Here is a 22,338-nt window from a genome sequence, read left to right as displayed (position 1 = left end):
GATACTAGTGAGTTTAGGATCAGGCTGGTTTATGCAGTGTCATGAAACATGCTCTGTTACAAGCTATATTAACGGTACATGTCTGTGTTTTTTCTTTTTTCCTTTTCTTTTGTGTTATGCAGGGTATTCAAATTGTTCTTCATACAAACTTAGTATAAAGTTTCCAATGGGGTCATTTAGACGTAGATGAGGTTTTCATTTCGGAGCTATAGCAACTAGCTTAGTATTATTCTCACAGTTAAAACTCCACAACAGATTATCATAAGTTTATACAGGTAGTATTTTCTCTGGTAGATGTTTGTATCCTAAAAGCTAGCTATGTACTGGTTATACTCGCTACTACATGCTGATTACTTATAGTATCCATATATTCTTCTCTCAAAATGTCCTAACATTGTAACCGCACAATTTTTTTATATGACTTTCACTAATACCTTTTATATGACCGTAAGTGTCCTACACCCTATACACTATTCAGTACTCTTAAACTGACTTATATTTATGTTTTATTAGTTTGATTCTTGTCCCCTTAGTATTGGTTCAGCAATATTAAAATAGTATCTCTCCCTAGTAGCTAGCCTAGAGGCGCTTCTCCCAGTTTTACATGGGTTCTCTTGACATTCAACCCCTATCCTGGAGTTCTTTACCCTATAAGGTTAAATGGTCCTCAGTTTGTACTTTCTAGCATCCTTGTTGGCTCCGCCCTCCCTTTTTCCCCCACTGTGAGCGGCTTTTGTCCGCTGAATTCCCCCCCCCCCCACATGCTTAGGCCTACGGGAGGCCAGACTAAAGCCAACTCCCTACCTCTCACTATTTCTAACTTACAGTATATTTGTTATCTCGGGGTAGGGATCATCAGTTGAGTGATATAAAAAACGAGGTTTAGTTGTTATATGTTCCAGACAACTGTGCTTTATATACACTATTATACTTTTTATATTCATGACTGCAAAGGTGGTGTGATGACTCATATCATTTGTTATTGATCTAGCTATATTGCATGACACTAGCTCCTGTACTTATATAAACATTCTAACGCTACTGGTTAGATACTGCGATATTTAATGTTATGTTAATGCACCAATATTTAAGCCCATGTCTGTATCTTATGTGAGAGTTGTATAAGCATATTTATCACTTCTGTTCCATGTCTGGACATATTTTATGATTTATTGTTTGTCGCTCAATACCTCAATAAAAAAATTATTTAAAAAAAAAAAACCTAAGCTTAAACTAAAAAAAAATAACATTACTAAAAATAAAAAACTTAAGATTACTAAAAATAAAAAACCTAACATTACAAAAAAATTAAAACTACAATTACAAAAAAATAATAAACACTAAAAATAAAAAAAATAACAAACAAAATTATCCAAAATAATAAAAATTATTCCTATTCTAATACCCCATTAAAAAAAAACACCCCAAAATAAAAAACTTGTAAATGCTGTGTAGAAGATCGTTTGGCTAGCAATGTCCCAGGAATTTTTTTGTGGGGCCTCCCTCTCGGGATATTCACCATTAGTACACCTCCGGGGTCCCATATTAAAGCATGTGGATATACAGAGATAGTGGATTGGTACCAGATAAAGTTAACTTTAGGTGTAGATGCAGCGATGTTTTTGAGGGGTGTTATCTTAAAAACTACCAATGGCCCTTAGGTGTAGATGCAGCGATGTTTTTGAGGGGTGTTACCTTAAAAACTACCAATGGCCCTTAAAAGGGCCTTTTGTAGGGCATTGCCCTAAAATTAACAGCTCTTTTGCAAAAAAAAATAAAACAAACACTCCCTAACATTACAAACCCCCCCCAAAACCCACAAAATAAAAAAATCGATTCTACCCATTGCCCTTGAAAAGGGCATTTGTATAAGCATTGCCCTTAAAAGGGCATTCAGCTCTTTTCAGCCCATTAAAAATAAAAAAAAGCCCTAATCTATTTTTTTTGTAATGTTATTTTTTTTATTTTTAGTAATGTTAGGTTTTATTATTTTTAGTAATGTTAGGTTTTTTTAGTTTAAGCTGAGGTTTTATTTTTATTTCACAGGTAAGTTTGTATTTATTTATTTTTATTTTTTTAACCATTTTTTATTGAGGTTGAATACATAATACAACAAACATGCAATGTTTCAAAAGGTGTGTGAATACAGAAGGAGGATCACATCTAAAATACTATCAAGAGTGTATAAATATATCCATCACATCGCATAGAGCTTTGATTATGCACAGAATGAACCTCACATTTTCAACTTTTGTTTAGCTGTAAAATAAGCTGTATGCATATAGATAACATATATATATATAAAAGAAAAAAGTTTAAGAATGCTCAATTTATACCCGAAATAGTGCAAGAATATTAAACAGTAAACTGTGGATCCAATTATATACGAGCTATCAGAGTATATACAGACTTATAGGAACCACTCAAGCTTGGGTATCTGATTGAAAACTTTAACCTCAAATAAAAGGTGGTGGTGATCAATCATGCTAAACTTGGTAGGGAAAATAAAGTCAGCACTATGATAAAAACTTAAGCGTTACTATAGGGGTTGCGGTATTGACGAGACAAACCGCGTAGGTAGGTAGTCCTCCCAATCTAGGAGGCATATTATGTGGTGGGGGGGAGGTGGTCATTTAAATATAGTAGGTAGCGAAGTATGTGTATTGCTAGGGGGAACAAGTAGAGATAAGCATATTAATAGGTGAGGGGTAATAACATAACTAGTATAGCCGAGCATTGTGTGTACGGCCACTCTTGGACCTTGAAATTTAGTTAGAAATAGCAGGGTTAGAAGGTTTTGTCGAGTGAAGAATAAGTTAAACGCTCTAAATTCGGTTAACAATATTAACTGTGCTAGTGTTATAAAAGGGGTACAACTTAGAAAAAAGGAGATATTTTATGCACGTGAATGATCAAAAGTTTAGGTTAAGTTTATGAGCTAACCGGCGTATACTTGGCGTATAAAGATAGATATGTGATCCTCCCTACACCTATTGGGTAGTATAAGCTCTATCTAGGTGTGTGGATGCCCTGGGACCCCTACCAATCAGGATACTAATAGGGCTTAGAGATGGTACTTATGTTAAAATAATTCCTGTTTGTAAGTTAGTCAGAGAGTGCTCACTAAAATGTGATCATGTGTCTACTCCAAATATACGCCTCAGGAGGGGCTAACCCATACTATAGCAAATCTTAATTGCAGCATATAGAGATATATCAGTTTAGAAATGGGAGGGGAGTCCTATAAAAATATAAATGTAACTTAGCATGTATACATATGAAATCCCAGTTAACGAGTAATGTATAGTAAGCCAAAGGAGATAATTATATCTGTCCTGTTATCACTAGTACCCTACCGTTTATTAGGCAATCAACTATACTGCAGCTACTAAAGGGCAAAAATTACTATCTAAATATAAGTAACCTAAATCAAAGATAACTGACACTGTAACTGTAACATGTAATATAGCTTACATTAGGTCAGGAGGGAATACAAAGACATCTAAATTTAAACAAGAAAAAAAATAAAAAAATAATCATCAACCATCAACTGGGCATGGGCCCTATACCCATTGACAGGTAGATATATATTTATGAAAAAAACAGATGCCAGTAACTTTGAGCAGACTCAAACTATACATAATATTGACCCCGGCAGACATACAGGTATAGAGGCAAAAATAACATTACCAAATATCCTTAACCGTGGTAATATAAACATTTCAGGATATTATACTGAATTAGGCAGAGGATAGTTAACTTGAAAATTTAGCTCTTAAACAAACTGTAAGGTAGCTTTCTGAATCATTAGCGAACATATAAGACATCTATGAGGATATTATGTGTTAATAAACAAGGACCAGTACAATTAAGTTGCACCTAACACTGGAACTTGGGCAGTTAGATATTGACATAAAGGCTGGTTGAGTACAGGCATACAATTAGTCCACTCCAGTTCTCACAGGAAACAAGGAACTCTCCTCAAAAGTAGGCAATATGTAGGGGTGTCAGCTAAATACAACCTACACCACAACCTGTATACATTAGTACTGTGAGGATATATAGTGTATTGCTTTGTAATGTCAGCCTACTAGGAGCATACTTATACTATCCACCACAGTTGAGCAGTTTTTTAATTAGTGTACAGTACATGCGTCATGAAAACTTCCCACTAAGATTGTGATGTACCAGTATGGGAGTCAACCAACACCAACTTGAAGCACTTGTAAATGCTGTGTAGAAGATTGTTTGGCTAGCAAAGTCCCAGGAATTTTTTTGTGGGGCCTCCCTCTCGGGATATTCACTATTAGTACACCTCCGGGTCCCATATTAAAGCACGTGGATAAACAGAGATAGTGGATTGGTACCAGATAGAGTTAACTTTAGGTGTAGATGCAGCAATGTTTTTGAGGGGTGTTATCTTAAATCTTGGGTTTTGGGTTTCGTGTGGGACGAGGTCTGCATGTTGGGGTAGTGGCTTCAGCAGAGAAACAACCGGAGACACACCATTAGTCAGTTCAGAGCAGAAAGTCTCATTTTCAGCAGGTTTTTTAGATAAAGATGTTTGTGTCTTGTATAAACCCAGCTCAGCGAGTGGGTCTGGGGGACAGCTCTCCGCTTGATCCACTAAATAAACATCCTGTAGACTTGTATTCTTTGAGCCTTTAGGTATGTCTGCGTGGCCTATATCCGCACAGCATTTGGCTGGTATGTACTTCGCTATCTTCCCAGATGCAGGGCTCTCCCTTTCATTCGACAAATTTCTGTTCGGCTCCCCCTGAAAAGCGGAGAGCAATGTGCATTCCAATCTGACAAAGTGCTCGTTGCAAATACAAAACAATTTTGTTTCCCAATTTGTTGTCATTTCCATAGCTTCGCCAGATAAGGGGAAGAAATCGCGCCTCATCCACTCTCCCGCTGAGCTTCTTGTGATTTTCTGTAAATTATTGTCACAGCATAGGCATATGAAAAAAAAGCCTTTAGCCGTCTACTGGGTAGTACACAAGTTGTTACGATGTCACTAGGTGTTGACTTGGGTGCCACAAGTGAGCTAAAATTGCCATTAATGAGAAGACTTGGCACTAGTTGGCAGGAGCTACTGTTTAATGCGTCCTCTCTCATGCCCGGCTGACTCCGCCCCCCGTTTGTATTTATTTTTAAATAGGTAGTTAGTTAATAATTGTAACTTTAATTTAGGTATATTTTAATTATGTTAAAGTTAGGTTTAGGGGTTTATATAGTTTTAATTTAGGTAGTTGCGATGTGGGGGGGTGGTTTAGAGGTTAATAACTTTAGTTAGTGTTGGCGATGTGGGGGGCGGCGGTTTAGGGGACAATAGCTTTATTTAGTGTTGGCGATATGGGGGGCGGCGGTTTATAGGTTAATAGCTTTATTTAGTGTCGGCGATGTGGGAAGCGGCAGTTTAGAGATTAATAGGTTTAGTAAGTGTCGCCGATGTCGGGGGACGGCGGTTTAGGGGTTAATAGCTTTATTTAGTGTTTTAGTTACTGTCGGCGATGTTGGGAACTGCGGTTTAGAGGTTAATAGGTTAAGTTAGTGTAGGCGATGTTTGGGAACTGCGGTTTAGAGGTTTATAGGTTTAGTTAGTGTCAGCGATGTTTGGGAACTGCGGTTTAGAGGTTAATAGGTTTAGTTATTGCCGGCAATGTTGAGGAACTGCAGTTTAGGGGTTAATGGCTTTATTTAGTGTTTAGTTAGTGTCGGCGATGTTTGGGAAATGCGGTGTCAAGGTTAATAGGTTTAGTTAGTGTCGGTGATGTCGGGGAACGGTGGTTTAGGGGTTAATACCTTTATTTAGTGTTTTAGTTAGTGTCAGTGATATTTGGAAACTGCGGTTTAGAAGTTAATAGGTTTAGTTAGTGGCAGCGATGTTGGGGAACGGCGGTTTAGGGGATAATAGCTTTAGTTAGTGTTTTAGTTAGTGTCAGCGATGTTTGGGAACTGCGGTTTAGATTAGAACAATAAAAAATTCCGAATATGAATAAAGAATGGATCTAAAAATTTGGAAACTGATTTATTCGTTTTCAGAATTTTCGTTATAGTGCCGATTCAGAAATTCAGATTCACCTGAATCTCCGAATCGACCAAAATTCGGCCGAAAACAAAATTCAACCTAAGCAAATTTTTCATTTAAATGCATAATAATTGTGCACACTAATAGTTGCCCAATAATTGTGCACAAATAGATATTCTCCTAAGAAAGCCAAAACTTCACTTTTACTTTCTTTAATATTCAGGTTTGAGGTTTATTAACACTTTGGATTGACTGAGAGAACTGTAGTTCAATAATGAACTAATCCTCAAAAATACAACTTGCCTAATAATTGTGCACATAGTTTATAAAGGTATAGATATATACAGATATATATAGGAATAGCTATTTAAAAATACATAGAAAATATTATATTATGTGCAGAACATTTGAATGTGAGATGTTTCCAGTAAATACACAGTGTAACACTTTATTAAAAAAGAATATTGCATAAATATGCTTTTACATGTTTTCATCTACTTGACTGCAACGGGCTCCAATGAACTTATATATATCTATATATATATATGTATACATATGCATTTATGTGTTTACATGCAAATACATAAATACACTTATAAATACATATGTACACATATATAAACATATATGTACATATGTATTTGTATATATCTCTACTTTAAAGCCCTTTGCAGTCGTTTTTTTTCCTTACACCTGAGACCTCACGTCTTTGAACCCTTTTTGTGCAATGGGTTTTTTAATTTTTTTTACCAGATAGTGTTAATATGAGGGTAACTGTACTGTTCAATGTATTTTTTATGTGCTTGTGACTCTTTTTTTAAACAGTTAACCAGTTAAGGTTGCGGTAATCATTCTAGTGTAAATCGTGATTGAGCTCACGCGTTCACATTCACTTTCAACTTGTATTACGATCGCTCCTTCCGATGCGTGCAAACAGCCATGAAAAACCTGATATCGCTCGCACAAAACAGTTATCACACCACTCATAACAGGGTAGCTTCCATGTGCTATTATTCTGATTATGTTTAATGCACTACCTCTCTAGTTTGCAACACTCAGTACACAATACTCTTCCAATGAAATGGCCCATTTATACACTGTTTTAATCCAATGCAATAGGTTTCTAAATTAGTGGGTAAACATAGATTTATTTATTTTTTTAAGAATTCATTTTTAATTTAAATTTTGCTTTTGTAGATACATACGGCCAGATTACAAGTTTTTCGTTAGAGGCTGTGCGGTGCTAACGAGCACCCTTAAAAAAACCTAACACTAACCCCCTGAAGATCGACTTACTGTTCTGAAGACCGGACATCCATCCTCAAGGAAGTGGCAGAAGTCTTCATCCAAGCCGGGCCAAAGTCCTCAACGAAGCCGGGAGAAATCTTCATCCAAGCCGGGCGAAGTGGTCCTCCAGACGGGCAGAAGTCTTCATCCAAACGGCATCTTCTATCTTCATCCATCTGACGCTGAGCGGCTCCATCTTCAAGACATCCGGCGCGGAGCATCCTCTTCAAATGACGGCTTCTTACTGAATGACGGTCAATAGAATGCAAACAGCCAATAGAATGCAAGCACAATCCTATTGGCTGATTGGATCAGCCAATAGGATTGAAGTTCAATCCTATTGGCTGATTGCATCATGGATGACGTCACTTAAAGGAACCGTCATTCAGTAAGAAGACTTCATTTGAAGAGGATGCTCCGTGTCGGATGTCTTGAAGATGGAGCCGCTCCGCATCGGATGGATGAAGATAGAAGATGCCGTCTGGATGAAGACTTCTGCCCGTCTGGAGGACCACTTCGCCCGGCTTGGATGAAGACTTCTGCCGCTTCCTTGAGAATGGATGTCCGGTCTTCAGAACTGTAAGTCGATCTTCAGGGGGTTAGTGTTAGGTTTTTTTAAGGGTGTATTGGGTGGGTTTTATTTTTAGGTTAGGGTTTGGGCCTGCAATAGAGATAACTGCCCTTTTAAGGGCAATGCCCATCCAAATGCCCTTTTCAGGGCAATGGGGAGCTTAGGTTTTTGTAGATAGTATTTTATTTGGGGGGTTGGTTGTGTGGGTGGTGGGTTTTACTGTTGGGGGGGTTGTTTGTATTTTTTTTTACAGGTAAAAGAGCTGATTTCTTTGTGGCAATGCCCCGCAAAAGGCCCTTGTTTAGGCTAGGGTTTTTTTTTATTTCGGGGGGCTATTAGATTAGGTGTAATTAGTTTAAATAATTTGTAATTTGTTTATTATTTTCTGTAATTTAGTGTTTGTTTGTTTTTGTACTTTAGCTAATTTAATTTAATTTATTTAATTGTTTTTAATTTAGTTAATTTATTTAATTGTAGGGTTAGGTTAGGTGTTATTGTAACTTAGGTTAGGTTTTATTTTACAGGTACTTTTGTATTTATTTTAGCTAGGTACTTATTAAATAGTTAATAACTATTTAATAACTATTGTACCTAGTTAAAATAAATACAAACTTGCCTGTAAAATTAAAATAAACCCTAAGATAGCTACAATGTAACTATTAGTTATATTGTAGCTAGCTTAGTGTTTATTTTATAGGTAAGTATTTAGTTTTAAATAGGAATTATTTAGGTAATAATATTAATTTTTATTTAGATTTATTGTAATTATATTTAAGTTAGGGGGTGTTAGGGTTAGACTTAGGTTTAGGGGTTAATACATTTAGTATAGTCGCTGCAAAGTTGGGGGCAGCAGATTAGGGGTTAATTAATGTAGATAGGTGGCGGCAATGTTAGGGACGGCAGATTAGGGGTTAATAATATTTAACTAATGTTTGCGAGGCAGAAGTGCAGCGGTTTAGGGGTTAATATGTTTATTATAGTTGTGACAATGTCCGGAGCGGCAGATTAGGGGTTAATAATTTTATTATAGTGTTTGCGATGCGGGAGGGCCCCGGTTTTAACGGTTAATAGGTAGTTTATGGGTGTTAGTGTACTTTTTAGCACTTTAGTTATGAGTTTTATGTTACGGCGTTGTACCATAAAACTCTTAACTGCTGACTTTTAAATGCGTTAGGACTCTTGACGGGGTAGGGTGTACCGCTCACTTTTTGGCCTCCCAGGACAGACTCGTAATACCGGCGCTATGGAAGTCCCATAGAAAAAAAACTTTACGAAGTTTACGTAAGTCATTTTGCGGTAAGGCCAAAGAAGTGTGCGGTGAACCTAAACCTTCAAGACTCGTAATACCAGTGGGCATAAAAAAGCAGCGTTAGAACCTGTTAACGCTGCTTTTTTACCCTAACGCACAACTCGTAATCTAGCCGATATTTTGGCTTTCAACTAAAATAACCTACATATATTTAGCTTTATAACCTATTAACCAGTTTATTATTATTTCCTTCTATGTTTTAATGTTTATTAACGTATACATTAATAAATACAATATAAACAAATAAAGGTTGAAAAACTCACTTTATAATGTTATTATAGTCAGTTTCAGAGTGGGTGTTGGTGCTGAAATTGTACTTCTGTGTCTTGCTTGTAATTAATCATTCTGATGAGTAAAATATTTCTAAAGAACTATTGACACCTGTGGGTAAAGGAGGCTGCCTAATTAGTTTGTATGACCTTCCCTAACCTCCCCCTTCAGCAATGATAAGATTAAACTGAAGTGCCACCTGTCTGAAATAAAAGACAAAGATCTCAAAAGTTCTAAGTTAGCCAGCTGTGTGTGTGTGAATCTATGTCTTTAGGTAGAATGATCTGAACAAACATTAATTTGGAAGGGGGGAGTGACCATAGATACACAGAGATGAACTATTTCAAACACCTTCTCTGATTCCCAGGGACTTAACAAAAAAAAAAAAGGTAAAATAGAGAAAACATAAATAGACTTTGATCACAAATGTAGGTCTTGTTTCTTGCTCCAATAACAAAAATCATATTTTTTTTTCTCAAACAGCGCACATTGGGTTCCCGCTCACGTGCATATACATATATATATATTTAAATTTTTTTCTTCCCCAACCCTTTACGCAAGCTCTGAAGTCGCCCTAACCCAACACATATTAAATTGTGTTTGAGCTTGAGCGAACGCGTTTACTTTCAACACGTAAAATGCTCACTATTTCCATCACGTGCAAAAAGACAAGAAAATACCATATCACTCGTGTGCAACACTTACCGTGCCACTTGTAATCTAGCCCATTATGAGGAATATTTATTTTAAGCTAGTCCAAATTTGAGAAATAATTTAAAATATTAGTTTTAGCCATGCAAATGATAAGCTTCTTTGATAAATCAAATACAGTTTACAAACTATAGGTTTAAATATATTTTCTGCAGAAATGATACACTAAAAGTTGCACAACTGTTTTTTTTTAACAATACAGAAATTTGCAGTTTCACATTAAAATATACAAAAGAATGATCTGTGTAGCAATGAAGCAGCGTAGTTTGAAATTTCTTCAAATTGACTTCCTTTATTTCCCCTATTCTACTCAAGAGACCATAATTAATTAACAGCTCATATTGCCTCTGTAATTCTGCACAGATTCACACCTTATTTTCCATAAAGCAAAGTAATCAGCTGCCTACAGGTGCTAGGTCTGCAATAGGTGCTTTTTATTAACGTTTCAAATGTTTGAATCACACAACTGGATGTCCCTGCTGCACCAGGAATGCCTAGACTCGGGTAATACTCTTAACTTTAATCTGATTGGCTGTAATATATGTGTTCTTTATCTCATTGCCATAGGAAAATGCAATCCTCTTTTGATGGCAAACCAGTTACTGACAGTAGAATTTCAGCACTCAGAATCCATATGATTTCATGACAGGATACTGAGGTGGGCCAATCTGATGTCATAACAAAATTCAGATGATAATGTAAATACATAGATTAGGAAGGCAGATGAATAAAAATCTTCCCTGCACTAATGAAGTATTGACAATTTAGTGACTCATAGTAATACTCATGTCATTCTTATACCCTATCTATGGTTATATAAAACTTTTTAATGTCAGTTTTTAGCAATTCAAAAAAAGTTAAGGGGGATACTCCAAGATTTTTTTGTTTATTAGGTATGAATATCTTATCGCCTTATCTAGGCGATTCATTTCCGCACTTAACTAAGCAATTACAGTGCTATGTTGGAGTACTTGGCATATGCATGGGCATCCACAGGAAGGGGGGGGCATCTTCCTCCCCATCTGGAGTACAAATTGCAGAAAAAAAGACAATTGAATTTCCGTTTTGTTTTTGTTTCTTTAATTCCCCTGAATGTAGCTCCTTTTTAGAGGAAGAAGCACAGTATTCTGAGAGTTGCATAGCATTCTGGAATTTGCAGTTAACTATTTCCTTCTCAGTATTGTGCCCTTGCAGTTCTGGGCTCTAATTCCCAGCATGCATTGTACAGTGGTGGGGAGTGAGCTTCCTGGAAGGTAGAACGTTTTGTATAAGGTCATGCCCCCGCATCTATGTTGTGTCAGTATGTGCTATGAGTTATGGGGGTGGGATTTAACAGCAGCAAATAATAATGAGGGGTCAGGGGGTGTGGCGTGGGTAGTGGGTGGGATCAAACAATGCGAGTAACATTTTGGGCTGGCTAGTAGCTTAGGGCTTGAAATTTCGAGCCCTGTATGTATATATATATATATGTATGTATATAAATAAATATATAAATACACACAGAGAGAAGCACACTCACAGGAACGAACAACTGGCTCAATACTATTGTTAGCCTGTTCTATGGCGATTTACCACCTGGGTGCAGCTTCTTTTAGACCAGTAATGCTTTTCACAGAAAAGAACTTTCCTGTAGTATATCAGTCTGATCCCGCCTATTACAGTCAGTCCAGCACCGAAATACCAAGCGATTCCTCTCTGAACAAGGAACACAGCAACCCCAGATGATAGTTTCAGCCTTCATTGGGCCTCGTCAGTGAGGTGTAGTCATATTCCTCTAAGAACACTGAGCAAGGAGTCCACGCCTGGTTTCCCTTTTTTCCCATATTGAGACTAAATACACACAGAGAGAAGCACACACACAGGAGCGAACAACTGGCTCAATACTATTGTTAGCCTGTTCTATGGCGATTTACCACCTGGGTGCAGCTTTTTTTAGCCCAGTAATGCTTTTCACAGAGAAGAACTTTCCTGTAGTATATCAGTCTGATCCCGCCTATTACGGTCAGTCCAACGCCAAAAATAACAGGCAATTCCTCTCTGAACAAGGAACACAGCAACCCCAGATGATTGTTTCAGCCTTCATTGGGCCTCGTCAGTGAGGTTTAGCCATATTTCTCTAAGCACACTGAGCAAGGAGTCCACGTCTGGTTTCCCCTTTTTCCCAAAGGGAGACTAAATAAACACAGAGAGAAGCACACTCACAGGAACGAACAACTGGCTCAATACTATTGTTAGCCTCTAATATAAATATAAATATGTGTGTGTGTATATACACTCACTGGCCACTTTATTAGGTACACCTGTTCAATTGCTTGGTAACACAAATTGCTAATCAGCCAATCACATGGCAGCAACTCATTGCATTTAGGCATCTAGACGTGGTGAAGATGACTTGCTGATATTTAAACCGAGCATCAGAATGGGGAAGAAAGTGGATTTAAGTGACTTTGAACGTGGCATGTTTGTTGGTGCCAGACGGGCTGGTCTGAGTATTTCAAAAACTGCTGATCTACTGGGATTTTCATGCAAAACCATCTCCAGGGTTTACAGAGAATATCCAGTGAGTGGCAGTTGTGTGGACGAGGTGAATGGGCAGACTGGTTCAAGATGATATAAAGGCAACAGTAACTCAAATAACCACTCATTACATGCAAGGTATGCAGAATACCATCTTTGAACGCACAACACTTCTGTCAGCTAAGAACAGGAAACTGAGGCTACGATTTGCACAGGCTCACCAAAATTGGACAATAGAAGATTGGAAAAATGTTGCCTGGTCTGATGAGTCTCGATTTCAGCTGCGACATTAAGATGGTAGGGTCAGAATTTGGCGTAAACAACATGAAAGAATGGATTGTATCAACAGTTCAGGCTGGTAGTGGTGGTATAATGGTGTGGGGGATATTTTCTGGTACACTTTGGGCCCCTTAGTAAAAAATTGAGTATCGTTTAAATGCCACGGCCTACCTGAGTATTGTTGCTGACCATGTCCATCCCTTTATGACTACAGTGTACCCATCTTTTGATGGCTACTTCTAGCAGGATAATGCACCATGTCACAAAGCTAAAATCATCTCAAACTGGCTTCTTGAACATAACAATGAGTTCACTGTTCTCCAATGGCCTCCTCAGTCACCAGATCTCAATCCAATAGATCACCTTTGGGATGTGGTGGAACAAGAGATTTGCATCATGGATGTGCAGCCGACAAATCTGCAGCAACAGCGTGATGCTATCAGGTTAATATAGACCAAAATCTTTGAGGAATGTTTCCAACATCTTGTTGAATCTATGCAACAAAGAATTAAGCAGTTCTGAAGACAAAAGGGGGTCCAACAAGGTATTAGCAAGGTGTACCTAATAAAGTGGCAGGTAAGTGTATATAATATATATATATATATATATATATATATATATTTATATGTATTATTATTATTTTTTAACATGTGTTGGTTAGTTTGTGTTTTTAATTTTGATTAACTGTATAATGCAACAGATTAAATAAGCAAAGCACTAAATTATAATTTCATTTATATGTTATGAGTCTGGATAAAGACATTCATTTTATTACACCAACAAAAAAAATTAACATTTCAACCCCTTGGGCATATTTCACTTTATTGCCCTCCCCCTTGGAAAAAATTATGTGGACGCCTATGGGCATGTGCTAAAATTAACACGTTTATCTGACTATATAATTATGTTTTTTAACCCCTAATTATATCAAGATGGCAGGTGCAGTATATGCCACTTGAAACTCACAACTTTATTTATTTTTTTAATAACCAGTTTTGTGTATGCAAGTTGTTTATTGTTCCTTTAACAAATAAAGACTTTAGGGGCAGAGAGCGCATGTTTTTTAGTTCAATGAAACTAGTAGAAACTAAGGACTTTTCATATTACATAACAATTTAAACACTGGCATTAATATTAACATTACAATTTTTAATGATGTTCAATAATATATATATATATATATATATATATATATATATATATACTGTATGTATATATATATATATATATATATATATAAATATATGTGTGTATTCTTTATGTAAAATTATATTCCCTAAAGAACCCCCTTTATATAAACTAATCCTCACATTTCTATATCATTAACACAAACATACCCAAGCTTTGTCTTTCTGTCTATATCAGTTTGTTGGAAATAGACAGTTCTTCAAATTAAAAAAATATATAACTGAATCTTATTTCCCAAATTTCCCTCCTAAACTAGAACAGAGTAAAATGGCCATAAATATACAAGCATAAATGTAGAAATAATATAAGTAGTTAGATCCTTAATGTCCCTTTAATACTGTCATATTACCAAGTAAATCCATACACATATTTTGGATGTAGCCAGGATTAATATTTTTCAATATTGTATATTTTAGAAATTTGAACATTTGCACGTTTTTCCTCAAAATATCTCAAAAGCTATTGAACCAATTTACAATATTTGTTAAAATAACACATTACATCCCATTTATACAAAAATATAGGAGATCTGAAAAACTGTATTTTTGGGGGGAAAAGGATTATCGTTTGCGGATATACAGTTGCTCAAAAAATGTTTAAATGGATCATGGTGCTTTTTTGTGACCTTCTCATGGTAGTTAAAACAAAGCATTCCATGGGGTTATTTCCCATCGTTATTTTCTATTCTGATGTAATCCCCACAAACTCTTAAAGCAGAAGAAAATACTGTCTATGCACCTATTGTAAAAGGGAAGATATTTTAATTATACTTTAGTCTTAAAGAGTGCAACATTCCATGTTTTCTTCATCAATATTAAGGCTACATCTTCCTTTGTTTAGTGGCAAAAATTACTAAAAACCAGTTGCCTGTATTATTCTAATGTAGTGTTAGAGATACACGATACACATTTTCTTAGTCTCCTCCTTTTAACAATGTTGAATGATAGATGATAAGTAGTACAAAAGTACAAATAAAATCTAAGGTTTCCATCCGACTTTACAATTCTCTTTTCAGTTGACTGTAGGGCAAACTGTGCAAAATCAATCTTAAACAACAATAAAAAAAAGTATTCCACACAGAAATCAAAAGGAGTAAGATGTCAAACCCTGCAGTGGGAATGTGATTTTTGGTGATCTGTATGTCAGCAATATGCCATATGTAAATTGTGAGTCATAGCATTAGCTTTTCTAGGGAAAAGCCTGTGCACATTATACAGAACAGAAGTGATAACATTGCTACTGATGAAAAATAAAGTGTGATATATTAGATAACTACAGATGTTTCGTTGGCTTTCGACGCTAACTTGGAACTCCTTGGTCCATTCCTTGCCAACAAATACCTGGCCTCAAAACTATGACATCTTTCTCTCTTTTTTAGTACATATTTTGGTAATTGCAGGTACAAGAGGCTCACAGGAAGTCATTAATCTTTCATGAAGCTATTCTACCATTTCTAAATGTAGTACAATAACAGCTCAGAGAGACTTGTAAACTCACAAAGGGCATTTTAAAAGAAGATAAATCTGATAAGATGATAGAAATGAGGATGAAAAAGTCATGTCAAAGCTGTATCCTTAGAACTAATGGAAATAGTGATTTATTCCATTATCAATTACAAAAACATTTTTTTAAAGTGTGTTTAAAACCCATCAAATTTAATTTTAGTATTTTTTAATTTTTAATCCAAGTGAAGAAAAGAAAAAATTTTTTTAATTTGCAGTAAAAAATATAAAAATATTTTAATATCTTGAATACTGTTATTTTAAATACATATTTTAATTCAAAATCTATTTTTAACTATCAAATACTGTTATTTTAAATATTTTTTTCTATTCTTTGTATGTCTTTACATATATTAAAACGCTTGTGAAATCTTTATAAGAAATAAAGGCCTCAATCACAATCTGTCGTCAATTTGCTCCCAAAAATGCCTTATGCTTTCCAACCAAATTTGGAGCCAAGTTTCTTGAGTGATCACAATGCTTTATAGTTTTGTTTGTTAAAACCTTGCCGCCGTAAAAAGCTTTTCAACCAAAAAGCTCCTGAACAGGACTTTTCATGTGTTAAGTACCTCTTTTCGAAATAGAAACTGAGAGGTCTCCCTCATATAATAGCTCATTCACACCTCTTAAGGATAGAGGAATGTTTTATTTATGTAACCTATTTGTTCACTCTGCAACGAAAATACTCATTTGCATGTTTGACATTAACCTATTGTTAACACAATGCATCCTTAACACTCAGTATCTATATAAATACCGTACATATCTTGGCATGATGGGCATACTTCTATAGTCACTTCAGTACATCAGAATCTACAAATGTAGTGGTTTTATATTTCATTTTTAATATTTCATTGAAAGTCTCACTTGTCACAAACAGTACTGGTGTTATTAAAATCATAATTTTAAAGGAGATCATTTAGTCCCAACTTTCATAGTTAACTATTGCAATCTCTTTATATCCACATCCCTGATAACCCATCTTAGGGCTAGATTACAAGTGTCTCACTAACGTTTGCACAATATCACAGATGTGTTCATTTGTGAGCATATTACAAGTTGAAAGTAAACACATTAGCTTGAGTGCAATTAAATGTAACGTGCGTCAGGTTAGCGTGACTGAAGACCTCGTGTTAAGGATTAGGAATAAAATTTGCACCAAACACAAAATAAATAGATTAAAATATACTGCTACACTCATAAAAACACTATCTAATAAAAATATTTATATAAATAGTAATACTTTTTTTTATAATGTATATGGTATATAGACATGTATTTGACTGCAAAGGGCTAATATATATATATAAATCTATATATATATATATATATATATATGTGTGTGTGTGTGTCTAAATAATAATTCTATAATAATATAACAAAATAGGCCAGTGGAACGCTGACATTTGTGCGAGCGATAAGGGGTTTATAGAGGGTGTTTGCGCTCGTTGGGTTTACCGCTGGTGTTACAAGTTGAAATTAAACATGATAGCTTGAGCGCAACAGTGATTTACGTTAGAATGATTACCGGTCCTCAGAGCTCTTGCAAAGTACAATTATACTCATCTATTATGAATTATTATAAAACAATATTGCACACAAACATTATATGGACTCAAAGATATGAGGTCTCAGGTGTTAGGGGAAAAAAGGCTGTAAAGGGCTTTAACATAGAGATACATACATACACAAGTCTAAATATGTATATCTATGTAAATATATATAAATATATATATATGTGTGTGTGTGTGTGTACAAATACACATATATATACATATTTAGACATATATATATATATATATATATATATATATATATAAGTGCATTGGAGTCCTTTGTTAAGTAGCTAAGTTAAGTAGCTGAAAACATGAAAAACTATATTTATGCAATATTAATACTTAATAAAGTATTTATTTGTGTATTTACTGTAAATATTTTACATTTCAATGTCCTTTACATAGAGGAATATGTTCTAAGTATTTTTAAATAGATATTCCTATCTATAACTATTTATAATATATATATATATATATATATATATATATATATATTACCAAAAATCATATATATATATATATATTTATATATATATATGTAAATAATCCCCAATGAAGGATAAGCACAGTCTTACAGTCACAGCTGCCAGGGTGCACCTTATACACATATAAAAGCTCCCATCATGGCACTCGCTGGTCTTTTTGAAAAATGTAGTAAATTATTTATAAATCCTTAGTAGAAAGAAATAATGTTTTGGTGTGTCCTCACACCTTTGTCAAATGTCACAACAAAATCATGAAAAAACGTGTCCCCAAAGAAACACCTAACATAACTTATCGATACCCACCTTATATACACATTACAAAAAATTCTATCGTACCGGCTCATAGTGACGTCATCACGCTACAGTGTGAGCGTGATACGTCACAGCCAATCAAAACGGCCCTATACACAAAGGCGTAGTCAAGTGTCAAACTGCACGGGACGTTGCTATAATATTAGCAACCAAAGATGCCATCAATTCCTCTAGTGACGAAGAGCACAAAACAGTGCATATCTTAACATATCACTTTTAATCAAATTTGGCACCCAGTATACCGGTATTAGCATCCAGTCCCATGTCCAGAAGGACACCTGCCCCCAATGTGAAGAAATAGTACATAGCAGAAAATTATTTTAAAAAACTAAGCAAACAATTATATACATCTTCTTGCATTACTATATACAGACAGTATTCTAATTCTATTCCTAAAAGGCAACCAACTAAGAAAAATCATGTTATAGTAGTGCCATCCATATAAGACTAATTTTACTTCATATATCAAATATTCCCCCCTTCATGACTCCAGGGGTATAGGTAGAAACCCGTGGGTGCCCACTAGAACGAACATTCATGTCAGTCCCCATCTGGTATTTTCATCCTATTCAGCCAGCTGAAGGTCCACTAGGTGGTTATTTGGTGTAAAATGGCCCAAAATCCAGGAAGGTGTTCAATCCTCTAGGTATCAGAGTGTCCAAAGTATGGATCTATCTGGTTTCCATTTGTAGGAGCCTTTTGGCTCTATTGCCTCCCCTAGTGAATGGAGGGTCCTGATCTATCAACATTGTTTTTAAGCTAGAGACACCATGATTACATCTCACGAAGTGGCGAGCCACTGGTTGATCCGAATCTCCCTTCTTTAGGGCTTCCCGGATGGCACAGCGATGGTTGGCCATCCTGTTTCTGAAGCTTGTGATAGTCTTACCGATGTAGACCAAGGAACACGGGCAAATTAGCATGTATATAACATGTGTGCTTGTGCACGTAAGCCTGTGGTGAATTGTGTAGCGCTTGTTGGTATGAGGGTGTTGGAAAGTTTTCCCTTTCAGCATGTTGTTGCATGTTGTGCAACTTCCACAGGGAAAGCAACCCTTGCTCGTGGTGTTCATCCAAGTGTCCTTTTGGTAACATCCAACTGGATCAACTATTACAAGTAAATCCCTCAGATTATCGGCCCTCCTGTGCATCATCCGTGGGGGTTTCATTCGCTGAAATGGTAGCGATGGATCTGTTTCAAGGAGAGACCAGTGTTGTTGTACTGACTTCCTCAACATTTCACCCATAGGGGTGTAAGTAGTCACAAAATTCATCTGTTGTACATCCTCTTTCGGTATCTTGTGTTTAATTTCCAATGTGGATTCCAATAACCTATTAATATTTCGGACCATTGCACCATCGTAGCCTCTTCTTGTTAGTTTCTGTTCCATTTCTGTTAGTTGCTTCATCATCGTGGGCACCTCACTATTATTGCGAATGACTCTGTTGAGTTGTGATGTGACTATCCCCGTTTTCTGGTGTCTGGGATGGAAGCTCCTTGCCTCCAATAAGGAGTTGCAGTCAGTTGATTTTGTGTACAATGAAGTACCAAAGGAGCAACCATCACAGGCATCAGCCTTGTATATGTTGAGATCCAAAAAGTGTATTACAGTCTCACTATATTCCAATTTAAATTGTATGGGACAGTCCATTGAGTTCAAACATGACACCCACGACTCCAAATCACTCACACCCCCCCCCCCCCCCACACACACACACACACACCAAAAACACATCATCGATGTAGCGAACATAATATTTGATGTGGGTGTTTGTGAACGGTTTCATGGCCTCCTGTTCATACCATGCCATGTAGAGATTAGCATACGAGGGTGCCATGTTAGAACCCATGGCCATCCCAGAAATGTGTAAATAATAATCCCTTTCAAAGCGAAAGGAATTCTTGTCAAGGCATAGGGTCAGCAGCTCACAAAGAAACTCAATCGGAGGTCCCTCATATAAAGGGTTCTCTGTCATCATGGACCTGACAGCCGCCACACACCCACCATAAGGGATCAAGGTGTAAAGGCTATCCACGTCCATGGTGACAAGAACATCATCAGCCTGAAGTCCCACATAACTTTTCAGAGATGTAATAAGACTTGGTGAGTCTTGTAAATATGCCGGGGTACCTTGCACTACTGGCTATAAGTAATAGTCTATAAAGATGGCCAGACTCGATAAAAAGGAATCCCTGCCAGGGGGATCCTTAAGAGTCTTATGCACCTTGGGCAATAGGTATAATATAGGGATCTTGGGGTGATCAGTGATAAGGAATTCAACTTCCTGTTCCGACAATATTCCTGATTCAAGACCCCTATAAATACACTTGTCAATAACCTTTTTAAATACCACTGAGGGCTTTCCCTTAAGTTTTGCATAAACTGTAGTATCTGAAAGTTGGCGTAAAGCTTCAGTTTTATAATCGGCATAATCTTGTATAACAATAGATCCCCCCTTATACGCCGGGCGGATAATTATGGTGTTATCACAACTTAGAGTTTTAACTGCCTGTCCCTCCTCTGTGTTCAAATTGGGGTAAGTGGTGAGAGGTTTCATTGTGTTAACATCATGGCACAACATTCGTGTAAAACCCTTAATAGACGAGTGAGTATTCGGGGGTTCAAAAGCTGATGGCTTCTTAAACACAGGTTGCACCATTGCGGTGCCTCCTTGAAAGTGTTCTTTCAATTTGAGCTGCCTTTGTAATTTGTGAATGTCCACATAAGTGTTAAAAATGTTACATTTAGGGGTAGGTACAAATGATAATCCACGATTTAAAACCGAAGTTTCCACGTCACTAAGGGGTCTAGAACTAAGATTAAATACAATGTTTATTTCTTCCTCTGTTGTTTTTTGCGACTTGTGTCCCCCTCTCCTGCTATGCGCCCGTCTACCTCCCTTTGAACATTTTTTTCTGTAGGTATCGGGGGTTTGGCCGTGGATCTCGTAGTAACCCCAGAAAAAGACTGTGTCTGATTAATAGACCCCTGAGCATTACTTTCCACATTCTCAGTACCTGATGAATCACCCCCACTACTGTCCACTATGCTCAGAGTGTTTCACACTCGTGTATTCCTTCTTCTAAATCTAGGGGTTTCATCCCTGCTATATAGCCACCTATATATGCGTTTATCCCTATAGTCACTTTCTACTGTGTTCAATTTTTTATTTTTGAATGCAATCAGCTCATTTCTGTACTTAGTGACCATGTTTTCCAACTTAGTAACCCAATCCTGTGTATTATCATCTACTATTATCTGGTAACTCTGCAGTTTAATGGTTCCAATCTCTAATTTGATCTTAGATTCTACTGACTTCCTCTATGACCAATAATATAAGGTCATATGAGCATTTATTCAAGATTGAACACCACCTCCTGCAGAATTCCATATTTTGTCGACCCAGGGTAGGGATATTTTTGATTCTGAAACCCCTAGGAATATATTTCTTGCGATGATACCCTGAGAGGTAGAACGCATGGAGGTGAAAATCGATCTCTTTTTAATGTAAATTAAGCAATTTATGATATATGTTAATTGGGGTGTCACCCCTCAACTCACTCACATCCACAACTCTGATCCTCTCTGCATCCTCGTCAGTAAAAACGAACGGTTCAGTGTTTAGATCCTCATCCATATACATATTGTCCATATCCGGTGCTATGGTTGCCATAATAATATGAAAGTCTGTGCAGAATATAAATGCAAACCAAAATGCAAATAGTGCGTTAGTTATTTGATCAGGTTCCGTATATAGCTAAAAGTACAATCATAAACAAAGCTGGAGTGCGTGTATTTTAATCCTATTCCTAAAAGGCAACCAACTAAGAAAAATCATGTTATAGTAGTGCCATCCATATAAGACTAATTTTACTTCATATATCAAATATTCCCCCCTTCATGACTCCGGGGGTATAGGTAGAAACCCGTGGGTGCCCACTAGAATGAACATTCATGTCAGTCCCCATCTGGTATTTTCATCCTATTCAGCCAGCTGAAGGTCCACTAGGTGGTTATTTGGTGTAAAATGGCCCAAAATCCAGGAAGGTGTTCAATCCTCTAGGTATCAGAGTGTCCAAAGTATGGATCCATCTGGTTTCCATTTGTAGGAGCCTTTTGGCTCTATTGCCTCCCCTAGTGGGTGGAGGAACCTGATCTATCAACATTGTTTTTAAACTAGAGACATCATGATTACATCTCACAAAGTGAGTCTGGACATGGGACTGGATGCTAATACCGGTATACTGGGTGCCAAATTTGGTTAAAAGTGATATGTGCTCTTCGTCACTAGAGGAATTGATGGCATCTTTGGTTG

This window comes from Bombina bombina, chromosome 5, assembly GCF_027579735.1.
Source record: "Bombina bombina isolate aBomBom1 chromosome 5, aBomBom1.pri, whole genome shotgun sequence".
Classification (NCBI taxonomy): Eukaryota; Metazoa; Chordata; class Amphibia; order Anura; family Bombinatoridae; genus Bombina; species Bombina bombina.
The sequence above is the reverse complement of the archived record's forward strand: the minus strand, read 5'-3'. Positions refer to the sequence as shown.